Raw genomic sequence first — 13,585 nt, forward strand, 5'->3', positions numbered from 1 at the left:
CCAAGCAGAAGATGGAACCGAGTAGTCTTGGAACCGGGGATAGGGGGAGGCAGCTCAATGGTTTCCTTTAAGCTCCCATTTCCCAGCCTCCAGCTGTGGCTCAGGTCACCCAGCTGCTACAGGTCCTGGATGGTTCGATTAAAACGATGCATTTGCGGGAATCGGGGTCCTCCTCTTTTTACCCCCAGCCTGCTGTCCCCTGAGGCTGGTGACCCTGCGTTCTGGACCTCTGCTTCTCCCCACCCTCTGCCAATCCGCGTCTCTGCGCCTCTGAGGCTGCTGCAGCCCTGCCGGTCCACCGGCTCGTCTGCCCACCGACTCGCCTCGCTTTTCTCCCCCTCCCTCCGTAACCGACTTGAGGCAGCTTTCGCTGCCACGCCGCGCGCCCCGGAGGAGCTGGAGAGCCCGCGGCCGCGGCAGGCTTGAAATTCCGGGCCAACAAACTTCTCCGGGACCCTGCAGTGCCCGCCTCCTCCCCGCGGCCGCGGCAGATCTGGCGGCGGCAGGGGACGGCGGGGACCCCGACCCTCGGCCCGGCTTCGCGGCGCCGGCTGCAGGACAATCAGGGCGCAGGGCCGGGCGCGCCGGGACGAGCGGGGCCGGGGAGGCCGAGTCCCGGGACCCCCGTCCGCGCCGCACCCCCGGGAGCCGCGCTCGGAGAAGCAGGCTTGGGTCAGAACGGGTAGGAGAGGAGGCGCCGTAACCCCGCGTCTCCCAATTTATGTCCCGTAAGTGTCTCCTCGCTTCTAGACAGAGACCAAAAAATAAGCTCTAACGGCTTGAATTTCTATTGAGTGGGTTTGTTTCGCGCATTCCACCCCGGAGATCCTTGTCTCCTCTGCGTTCGGTGCCTGTTCTCACCGCATCAGCAGGGGTCCTGGTTCCGCTCTACAAACACACAGAGCCGGCAGAACCACCTAGAACTAAAGTATACAGCCCGCAGCCTGCATTATGGGAACACGGTCTACGCAGCGTGCACCAGTGGCCGGATCGTGCCACGCGTTGCCGGTCCCCGGGTTCAGCTACCTATGGGAATGCGCAGTCGCAGGTGTGCGTTATTTATCCGCCCAAGCCCACCTACGATTTTCTGAAAAAGCGGATGCACGCGAAGGAGCCCGAACGCGAGCGGCGACCCGGAGCCGCGTGCGTGCGAGGGAGCGGGCGGCGGGCAGGGTCGCGGCGCCGCGCACTTACCTTGACCGCGCGCGGGGCCCTCGGAGGCGCAGCGGAGACCGCGCGCGGCTGCAGCACCGCGAGCACTGAGCGCCCTGCGAGTGGGGACGGGGGACGCCTCGCTGCCCTTATTAGTCTCTCCCCGTGTGACCCTCCCACTCGGCGAGGACCGAGGACTCCGCCAACTCAGGCCCAGGTTTTCCTGCATTACAGCCACGTCGCCCCAGAGCCGGGAGTTATGCCTTTCGGGTTTCTGTTTTATTCGCTGGTTCCCAGATAGAAGGACGGGTGGACGCAAAGCCTTCAGAGTTTCTCACTCCTGATTGCGGAGTGTCGTCAAAGTATTGCATGCGGCGAGCACGCACAGGTAGATAATTGGCTTTTTAACAGTTGAGCTAAAGAAGGACATCATTTACGTTTCAGTTTGTGCTTTTGCGTCAGTTCAGATGAATTTGGTCCGCAGAGCCCGCCAGCCTTCTAATCAGGCTCATGTGTACAGGCTTGCGTGACACGGTTTTGTCTCAGAGTCCACAAAACTACTTTGTGATTTTAAATATTATATCTTTCTATGGATTGGTACCGCAGATCCTGGGTTTTGAACGCTTTGGGATCCCTTAGAACCTGTGAAGGTGACATTTTTCTGCAGATCAGTGTGTGGGGACGTGTGTGTAGAGAGAGTATATATAGACGGTATGTATGTATACTTGTAGGTATATATACATATTGTATAGACATATAGACATATATATATATATATATTTGAAAGAAAAGTAGAACCATTATAGAATTCGGAAAAGTAAGTCAGGCATTAGAAAACAGATAACTTGGTTTAATGTTCAATATTGCCACAGTTGGCAAAATAGGATAAATTATACTATTGATCCATACTGGTGAAAATCATTAAGCTTAAAAGTTATCTTAAACCATAGCAATAGGCTTCACAAATGTCTGCGCTCACAAATCAGGAAATAAAATCAGGCTGGCAAAATATTTTAAGTGTTTAAAAAAATTGTTAGCAGACAGCTCATTTCCACCTCATTGAAGTGAAACTGTGAAAGAGTCGACTGGTAGTTTTTTTTTTTTTTTTTTTTTTTTTTTTTTTTTTTAAGTTTATTTATTCATTTTTTTAATTAGTTTCTGCTTTATAACAAAGTGAATCAGTCATACATATACATCTGTTCCCACATCCCTTCCCTCATGCATCTCCCTCCCTCCCACCCTCCCCATCCCACCCCTCCAGGCGGTCACAAAGCACCGAGCTGATCTCCCTGTGCTCTGCGGCTGCTTCCCACTATCTATCTACCTTACGTTTGGTAGTGTATACACGTCCATGCCTCTCTTTCGCCTTGTCACAGCCCACCCTTCCCCCTCCCCATATCCTCAAGTCCATTCTCAAGTAGGTCTGCGTCTTCATTCCCGTTTTGCCCCTAGGTTCTTCATGACATTTTTTTTTTAAATTCCGTATATATGTGTTAGCATACGGTATTTGTCTTTCTCTTTCTGACTAACTTCACTCTGTATGACAGACTCTAGGTCTATCCACCTCATTACAAATAGCTCAGTTTCGTTTCTTTTTATGGCTGAGTAATATTCCATTGTATGTGTCCATCATCGGATGAATGGATAAAGAAGATGTGGCACATATATACAATGGAATATTACTCAGCCATAAAAAGAAACGAAACTGAGCTATTTGTAATGAGGTGGATAGACCTAGAGTCTGTCATACAGAGTGAAGTTAGTCAGAAAGAGAAAGACAAATACCGTATGCTAACACATATATACGGAATTTAAAAAAAAAATGTCATGAAGAACCTAGGGGCAAAACGAGAATAAAGACACAGACCTACTTGAGAATGGACTTGAGGATATGGGGAGGGGGAAGGGTAAGCTGTGACAAAGCGAAAGAGAGGCATGGACATATATACACTACCAAACGTAAGGTAGATAGATAGTGGGAAGCAGCCGCAGAGCACAGGGAGATCAGCTCGGTGCTTTGTGACCGCCTGGAGGGGTGGGATGGGAAGGGTGGGAGGGAGGGAGATGCACGACTGGTAGTTTTTAAACCTGTCTTTCATCCTGATCAAAATCCCTGTAGTTTTAGAGGCTTGCATCCATAGTGATGCAAACCGTGTTTACATGTCAGGACTTAAAACCTGCTGATGTGTTTTCTTCTCCTGTGATTTTCATCCCTGGTTGTTGGTTGACTGTGGAAAGAGGCCAAGGAGGGAGGATGTTACATGAGTCACGCTGCTCACGTGGCCATCCGATCCCATACCTGCATCAGACGTGTGGTGACCTTTCTCTAATTTTTTAAATAGTATTACCCCTCTTCGAATATATTTTCCTCTCAAAGCAATTGTACTTTACCCTTTAATTGAAATGAAAGCATCCAGGTTTTATTTCTCCCATAGACAATTAACTTTACATTGACATTTAATTAGTACTATTTAAAATAAGCCTTTAAAACTACCTAACAGAAAGCCTGAAGTTTTGCTTCTAATTTGTGCTTTAATACAAGTAAATCATCTTCATGTTAGCATTATTTTCATAAATATTTTAATAATTTCGTAGTCTTTACGAGGTTTTGGAACTAGCCAAACACTGTAATATTTTTGTTTCTCTTGAATTGCTCATTTTCCTGCTCAAAGTATTGAGCTAGATAAGAGTTTGGAAGAAAGTGAAAAATAAAGAAATACAATTAAAAATTATTATCTACTGCTTCCTTTGTCCCTAGATAGGCCAGCATCTCCAGATCAGTAAATCCTCCTGTGTTTTGCTTTCAGGAAAGTGTTCAAATGTGGGCTGGCTTCACGATCATAAACTATCAAATCCCTGGGATTTGGTCCTTTATCCAGTTCCTTTCACTGTATTTTAAGGTGACTTCAAGTAGAGAGCTCTCCTAACCAAGCACATTTTATTTATTTGACCCCAATACTGTTATAAACTATGCATTTTCCCACTTGCTTCTGAAGCTACCGCTGGTGAAGGAACCTCTGAAAATTACAGGGGAATGTGACAGGACTTTGAATTCTGGCAAACAGCTTGGAGGACTTCTAACACCCAGTTTAGCTGTACGCATGTGTGACAAAAGAAAAGTTTTAAGATTTCAAAAACAAACCGTTTTCAACATTTATGGCCCATGGGAGACAAGTTTAACTAGTATTTTGTATGCCTTAAGAGGGCTAAATTCCATTTGAAATGCATTTAAAAAAAACTGTTCCATATTTTTAATGCCCCACCTACATAATTTAAACATTGAAATGAACACTGAACCGTATTTTGATAATTGCCCCATAATAAATTGAAAGAATGCGTGTTTTCTAAGCCTCACTTCTCAGTCGCTTCTGTTTTAACATGGCAATTTCTTTTTCCTTTTCTTCGTTTTTGTGTACTTCTGTACTCCCAGCCATGTTGCTTTACTTTTTCCCTTTTGTAATTTCTTTCACTCTTTCCCCCTTCATAGTTTCCATTTTCCAAGAAGAAAGAATTTCAGCATTGCCCCCAGCTAACTTCTTAGTTAACAAGCCATAAGAGTGCTCATTCTCTATTGAATGGAGGGGCACAGGCATACATGACTCCCATACAGACCCCATGGAAATTCTTCAATGCATCCATAGAGGAGGAACAGACGTCACTGTCAGCTGTAATTACCAACTCTGACTTGTCATCGAGAGCACGTACTTCCCTTTCTATTCCTTTTTAGGCCGGTACAGTGTCTCATATTCGTATCATACAAGTAAGGGTAAAAAGAAAGTAGTCCTATTAGTAATTGGCAAAAGTAAGTTAGGGCATTTAAAATTTTTAAATGCTATTTTTACCATTGTTTCAAAAAATAATTGTCCTCATAGAGAAAATAATATTCCACTGGTGGTTGCTATGTTTGCTTCCGTTCCTGGAAGACATTGAGCTCCTGACATCGACTCAGCTTAGAAATGAGAGGAAGAGGTGATCATGGATCTGACTTTCACTTAGTTTATTAGACCCTTTTCCTAGGGATCAGTGACGCTGAAAGGAAATATGTTAAAAGACAAACACCTGACTGGAGAAAATGTTTATTACTACACACCCAGCTCTCAAAAATCATTTTTTAAAAAAGGAGATATGTATCCCAATAAAAAAATAGGCAAAAATGTAAAGAGGCAATTCACAAAGGAAACACAAATGGTCAGTGAACACATGAAAAAATATTCAACTAAATTACTATGCAAAGAAATGCAAATTGATAAAGGGGTGATTTTTCCTCCACCCATTTTGACAGGATTAATATTCTTGACATTAAAAGAAGGGGCACCAAATAGATGCCCTTTGTAAAGAGCAAATTAGCCAAGTGTATTAAACACTTTAAAACATGCATGTTGAATCACTAGTCATTAGAGAAATGCAAATCAAAATCACAGTGAGGTATCACCTCATACCAGTCAGAATGGCCATCATTAAAAAAATCTACAAACAATAAATGCTAGAGAGGGTGTGGAGAAAAGGGAAGACTCTTGCCCTGTTGGTGGAAATGTAAATTGATACAGCCACTGTGGAGAACAGTATGGAGGTTCCTTGAAAAACTAAAGATAGAACTACCATACAACCCAGCAATCCCACTACTGGGCATATACCCTGAGAAAACTGTAATTCAAAAAGAGTCATGTACCACAGTGTTCCTTGAAGCTCTATTTACAATAACCAGGACATGGAAGCAACCTAAGTGTCCATTGACAGATGAATGGATAAAGAAGATGTGGCACATATATACAATGGAATATTACTCAGCGATAAAAAGAAACGAAATTGAGTTATTTGTAGTGAGGTGGATGGACCTAGAGACTGTCATACAGAGTGAAGTAAGTCAGAAAGAGAAAAATAAATACTATATGCTAACACATATATATGGAATCTAAGGGAAAAAAAAAGGTTCTGAAGAACCTAGGGGCAGGACAGGAATAAAGACACAGATGTAGGGAATGGACTTGAGGACGCGGGGAGGGGGAAGGGTAAGCTGGGACGAAGTGAGAGGGTGGCATGGACTTATATACCGTACCAAATGTAAAATAGATAGCTAGTGGGAAGCAGCTGCATAGCACAGGGAGATCAGCTTGGTGCTTTGTGACCACCTAGAGGGAGGGTGGGAGGGAGATGCAAGAGGGAGGAGATATGGGGATGTATGTATATGTATAGCTGATTCACTTTGTTATAAAGCAGAAACTAACACACCATTGTAAAGCAATTATACTCCAATGAAGATGTTAAAAAAAAAACCCAAAAAAACTCCCAAAAACAAAGCAAAACAAAAAAATACATGTTGAGTCCACTTCATAAACTCCTCTGAAACAGTGGCTGAGCTGTGGTTACTTCTGAGTTAGGATATGGGAGATTCTGATTTCTTCCTTTTGCTTGTCTGTAATATATAAATTTTCTACAGTGAACATGTATTGCTGTTGTAATAAAAAGTACAACAAACATGAACAAGTGTGGTGGTGTTTTATATATTGCCAACAAATTAACAAAGCAGTGGGTTTAAGTGAACTGAGAAATTGGCCTTTCAGGTACCCCTTTCAATGATTACCAGCAGGAATCTTCCAGGTAAAAATTAGGATGCAACTTAAAACATTTGAACTTAGCCTAGCGATTTCACTAGGGAGCATATACTAATTAAACCGTTTATTTATTTGATATGGATTTTTGAACACTTCTTAAACTAAGCACTGTAGGGTATACACAGATAGGTTAGACATGGGCCCCACCTCCTGCGGTTTAACATTTGGTAAGAAAGAGATGTATATGTGTATAATGATGATCTGAAATAAAAATACGGAATGTAATAAGCAAAGTAGATATAAAATGCTGGGAGAGTTCAAAAGAGGGGGAAACTGTATTTATACATGAAAGAGTCAGGATCAAAAGATTTCAGTGAACAAACTCCAGTTGACCCTTGAACAGCATGGCTTTGAACTGTGTAGGTCCAATTTTACGTGGATTTTTTTCCACTAAATACGTACTACAGTACTATAAAATCCCATAGTTGGTGAATGCATGGTTGCAGAACCACAGACAGCTGACTGTAAAGTTATACTCTGATTTTCCACAGCGTAGAGGTTCAGCGCCCCTAGGTCCCTCACATCCCAACACACACATGGTTCAAGGGTCCATTTTTTGTCATCTCAATAAATATATTTACAAATCATCAGAGCATCCTAGTGGGCACTTTCACTAAATAATTACATGTGAAATGATGAGTTTACTATTTTTTTTTTTTTTTTTTTTTTGCGGTACGCAGGCCTCTCACTGTTGTGGCCTCTCCCATTGCGGAGCACAGGCTCCGGACGTGCAGGCTCAGCGGCCATGGCTCACGGGCCCAGCTGCTCCATGGCATGTGGGATTCTCCCGGACCAGGGCACGAACCCGTGTCCCCTGAATCGGCAGGCAGACTCTCAACCACTGCAGCACCAGGGAAGCCCGAATTTACTATTTCTGTAATAAAGATTTGTTGAAAGAATCAACAGGGAACAAGCTCACTTCTCCCCTTATTCAGAAGAGGAATGTGAATTGATTCCTACTGAACTAAATCCTTTCCCTGGAATTCGAGGCCCTAAACCATGTAACGTCCACCCCCTCACCTCAGTTCCCTTAGATGCACATGACGCCATAACCAGGTTAATGACCTGTGACCACAGAACGAACAACCAATGCTTTCTCACACTCTCTTGTTGTAGCCGCCAACTGAAATGCCAGGTGGCTCTTGTAATCCTGCTTATTTGATGTGTTTTCTATTACACAGTTCCTTCCCTGGCCTCTTCCCACCTAACAGACCCTCCCTGCCTCTGTACAGGGGAGCGCAATTTGCACTTTTTAATGACAGTCTACTTGACACCTTGTTTCACACACATTTCTGTATTTGGCCCTGACTTGATTGTAAACTCCTTGAGGGCTGGAACTGTGTCTTTTCTTTTTTTAAGGATACCCAGAGCATCTAAGACAATAAATTATTTTTCCTTAGTATAATCTTCAAGTATTTGTTGAAATGAGGCCTTGGGGGTTAAGTAACTAAGGACATACAATTTTCTAATGACATCATATAGACTGAATCTCAGAATTGGTACGGAAAAACAGTAGGCTCATTCGGTATTTACATCTAAGGGAATTAAATTACCATATTGCCAAAATAATCACAGGATAACTTGCTCTCATCTGTAAAAGACCCCAGTGCAGAGGCTCTGAGGACAGCAACACATCAAGACAACAGATTCTTACTAGTTGAAAATGTCCTCATCCTATGTCCTCTTCCCTCCTTCTCCAAACCTAAGGGAAATTTCCATTATTGAAAATGAGAACACAACTCTGTTTAATCTCTTATTATTCTTAGAACAAGAATCTCTAATTATCCTCTAATTAAACTTTGTACTAACTCCTGAATGTTTTTAAAGAACCAATCTTATATACATCTAAAAAAAAAACAAATTCAGTGTTGACACATCATAAATGATAGGTTGCCTAGAACATTATGTCAGATTTATGTCTATAAAAGTGTGATTCTTTTCATTGTAACCTCTTTCTAGAATATTTATTTTCAATTTAGAATTTACTTAGCTTATGATTCTCATGGAATCACTTTAAAAAATCACCATGTGGGCTTCCCTGGTGGCGCAGTGGTTAAGAATCTGCCTGCCAATGCAGGGGACATGGGTTCGATCCCTGGTCCGGGAAGATCCCACATGCCACGGAGCAACTAAGCCCGTGCGCCACAACTACTGAGCCTGCGCTCTAGAGCCCGCGAGCCACAACTACTGAGCAAGTGCACCACAAGAAGCCCATGCGCCTAGAGCCCGTGCTCCACAACAAGAGAAGCCACCACAATGAGAAGACTGCGCAGTGCAATGAAGAGTAGCCCCCGCTCACCGCAGCTAGAGAAAGCCCACGCACAGGGCTTCCCTGGTGGCGCAGTGTTTGAGAGTCTGCCTGTTAATGCAGGGGACACGGGTTCGTGCCCCAGTCCGGGAAGATCCCACATGCCACGGAGCGGCTGGGCCCATGAGCCATGGCCGCTGAGCCTGCACGTCTGGAGCCTGTGCTCCGCAGCGGGAGAGGCCACAACAGTGAGAGGCCCGTGTACTGCAAAAAAAGAAAGAAAGAAAGAAAGCCCACGCACAGCAACAAAGACCCAACACACCCCAAAATAAAATAAATTTAAAAAAAATCACCATGGGTGCGACTTCCCTGGTGGTCTAGTGGGTAAGACTCCACGCTCCCAATGCAGGGGACCCAGGTTCAATCCCTGATCAGGGAACTAGGTCCCGCATGCGTGACGCAACTAAGAGTTCACATGCCGCAAATAAGAAGTCCGCATGCTGCAACTAAGAAGCCCGCATGCCTCAGTGAAGATCCTGTGAGCCACAATTAAGACACAGCACAGCGAAAATTAATTAGTTAATTAATTTAAAAAATCATCGTGCTAGGAAGGGTACTAAGTGCTTTATATGTTTTATCTTTTTAAAATCATTCAACAGCCCTATTGCCCTATTTTTACAGCTTAGGACTAAGGCTCTGAACCAATCCCTGACAGAGCCAGTATTTGCACCCAAATACTGTCTCATTCCACAGCCCAGGCTCTCAGCCACTCTGCTCTGGCAACTTTTCTTCTGCAAAGACCTGTTTGCAGCCCTACATCACCTAATAGACAGGCTAAAGGGGAACTCAAGACAAAGCAGGGTCCTCAAAGGTACATGGTGACAACATAGTCCCCTTACAAGACAATGTGAAATAAACCTACAAGTCTCTGTTGTAAGACCAGAATCAATTTTAATTAAGAGAAAACCATGAACTGAATTGTTTGGTCTTAAAACTACGTTAGTTATTCAGATGCTGTGTTGCAACACGCTTTAGTCTATGCTGACTTAAAAAGAAATTCCAAGGTAGTGAACTAGGCAAAGTAATAGTCAACTAAGACAAGGTAAGATGAATTTGACTAGTTTCTGTTTTCTATCAAAGGTGACAGATTTACCTGCTTTTCTGATACTCAAGAACATTCTTGCTGTCAAATTATTTTACCATAAACCCATTTTTATCCATCTTTTTTTAAAACATCTTTATTGGAGTATAATTTTTATCCATCTTAAATGTAAACTCTTATGTTTATAAAGCCCCTTTCAAGTAATTATGAGAAGTCATAAAACATAGCTAGTGAAGGAAATAATGATAGTTCATAAATCTACACTTATTTTCAAGCACATCAGGTGTTAACCAAACTCTACAGAATATTTTTTTTTATTTTCCTATACAGAACAGTTCTTTATTTTTATAAAAACCTCACAATAACTTTTAATGTTTTGATAGTCATATTAAAACCCACTACCTTGTATCTAAAGACTTGCTTGCATGGGCTGCCAGACAGATGCTTTGTGCTGATCCTCTCCCCAACCGAGGTCACTGCTCAGCTGGTTCTGCTGTGGTGCTACCACCCAGTTTTGGCCCCAGCCTGAGGATGCTCGTTCCGTCAGGAGACAGGGACTATCTGAAGCCAAGGAAGGGTCTGTTTTCTCCATCAAGGTCAGTCTCATGTCAGTGGTTTCTGTCAGAATGACAGTGTCACAGTAGGTGACCCAAATGGTCACGGGCAGCATTCAGCTTCTTCACTCCACATATCTTTAGCTATAATAATGGATCCCAAAACTCAGTAGCTGGAAGCATAACCAGTTGTCATTGCTCACGGGTCTACTGAGTGAAGTTCATTTGTCTGGGCTTGGTGTGACTGCTCTCAGCTGGGCTCTCCCTTGGGTCTGTCATCAGCCGGCAGGTCGGAGGAAGGTTGGCTGGTAGTAGGTGTTTCAGCTGAGACAGGTCATCTCTCCTCTATGTGCACCCTCCAACAGGCTGGCCTGATCCAGGAGGTCACAGGGGTTCGGGACCAAGTGGAAGCTGCAAGGCCTCTTGAGCTTAAACCCAGAACTGGCCTCCATCACTTCTACCATATTCTATTGGCCAAAGCAAGTCACAAAGCCAGATAAGAGTCAAGGTTCCATCCCATGATGGGAGAAGCTTCCAAGTCACATTTCCAAGAGCACCGCCATAAGAGGGTGAAGCACGTGAGTCACCGGTAATTTTCCGTGGTTAGGAGGATGCACAAAGGGCATCTTCACTCACTCAGCCCCACCAGGGCAACATCCCACATCCTCCCCTGGATCTCTGTTGCCTCTAGAACTGCCGCTAACCAGCTACCCGTGCAGCTCTGCTGGCCCTGCCCCTCACCCAGCAAACCCAGCCCCTCTCACTTGGGATCTTCTTCAGAAAGTCTCACCACACCTCCAGGGAGATCGACCCAGCACCCAATAAGGTGAGGGGGAACAATTTGGTAGCTCTTTGTTCTCTTTCTTGCAGAGGAAGCCCTCTTTCTTCTGTAGCTCCCATGGCTTTGCTGGTGACACACTGTCAAATCAGGTGAGCCTTTTTCAAACTGAGAAGGACCTCAGAAGCTAAGGGACTAGGGACTTTCTCCTTTTGCACCTGGCCTTGGGAATTGGGCATCTTTTTTTTTTTTTTTAACTGTTTGCTCTCTCTATAATAATGTGGAGGTGATGTGATAAAAAAAATTACTAGGCGAGAGTGCAAAAGACAAATATAGGTGGCATAGCCCTAGAAAGCATCTCTAAGGGGTGATATTAGAGCTGAGACATGAATGCCAGCTCCACAAAGATCAGAGACAGGAACAGCCAGTGCAGAGGCTCTGAGAGGGCAGAGCTGGGCCTGTTCATGAACTTAAAAAGGCCTTCTTGCCTGGAACGGGTGGCAAAAGAGGGTGTGGTCAGAGATGTTGGGGTCCAGGGCCAAGTTCTGCAGGACCTCTGAGGCCCCAGTAAAAAGGGTTTGAGCATGGGAATGATATGAACTGATTTTTGTTTTGCAAAGATCACTCTGGCTTCCCCGTGGAGAATGGGAGAGCAGAAATGAAGACATCAGTTCTGAGGCTGTGGTATCCAGGCAAAGGATGACAGTGGCTATGATGAGGATGGTGGTTGTAAAAGGAAAGAAGTAAACAAATTCAAGGCACGTTTTAGAGGTGAACTTGACAAGACTTGCTGAAGGGTTGGATGTAGGGGCTGAGGTAAACAGAGAAACAGAGAACAAGCCTGTATTTCAGGAACACAAGAGACCTTAAACATCGTTGGACCAATCATGTTTCTATACTCATTTTAATCAATACAATTAAATGCAAAGTTGCTTTGTTTTCAAAAGCTCATCCTTTAGGCAAAAGGGGGAAAGGGAGAACTACGTAATAAATGACAGGCAAGCCCTGTGTGTGGCAATTTATGTTTGAGTGCGGAGGAGGGGCATATGCCCTCCTAAGCGATCCCCTGTCACACTGCTAGGGAGAAGGGGGCCAGAGGTGGGAGGAGGTGACCGAGAATCACGTGAGCTTCTCCAAGATTCAACAGATTGCAGCAGCAAGTTCTGCACATGAAGCCAGATTTTCCTCACAGAAGGTAGTACATTAGTACCTGTTTTGGTCCTTGAACCTGGACGGGAGTTGCTATAGACCTGGATGACTCCTGTCCAACCACCTTGGAGAAATTGAGGGAAAAAGGAGAGAAAGAGGCAGTGGGGAAGAGGAGGGGGTACCGGAGAGAGAGAGAGCCCAGAAACAGGCTGCTTTCTTTTCATGAACCCTAATTATCATTGTGCAGCAGAGACACTTGCAGATATGCAGAAGTGAAAGGGAAAATTAAACAGTGTATTTCATGGACTTGGTGAAATAAACCAAACTTAAAAATTCTGTGTTGAGCTAGTGTTTAGGTTTCCTTGCATAAGACTTGGCAAAACACTATTTTAATAATCCAGTGATTTAAATCTTGGATCTGTTTTTTTAGCTATGTAAATGACCACATGCACTCACATAATTCCCTAATGAAGCAGGGAAGTTAAGTATGTGAGTGGCTGAGGGCAGGCTACTGCTCAACACAGCACCCTTGGCCATCTTAGAAGGACAGGAACCCCTACCATGTCATGTTGGGGTCAGTGGGAGTATGTGATTTCCTAACATTTCCCCCTTTATTTAATAATCCTTCAATATTTTGGAGGATTTATTTTGGGAAAAAAGAAGGAAACAATAACCCTGTTATGAAAAACTGGTATTCATGTAATTTTCTTTTAATATTGGAGTCCCATTAGGTTCATATAAGCAAGATCGAATTTAAAGTAAAAATTATTCATATTTTAATATAATTTATATATGCACATGAAAATATAATTTTGAAATTATTGACAAACAGCAAGATGTATTCTTTAAATGATCAAAAGTAAATCAATTCTTAGGCTTTTCTGTTCCTTTCATCTTAATGAATCTCTTCAAGGGTATGGTCTGCAAAGAAGACTCTGGATAGATACTGCCTATGACAAGGAATCTTTTCACTTTACACAGATGGGTTTG

The sequence above is a fragment of the Mesoplodon bidens genome, assembly GCF_964165515.1.
Source record: "Mesoplodon bidens genome assembly, chromosome: 12".
NCBI classification, from domain to species: Eukaryota; Metazoa; Chordata; class Mammalia; order Artiodactyla; family Ziphiidae; genus Mesoplodon; species Mesoplodon bidens.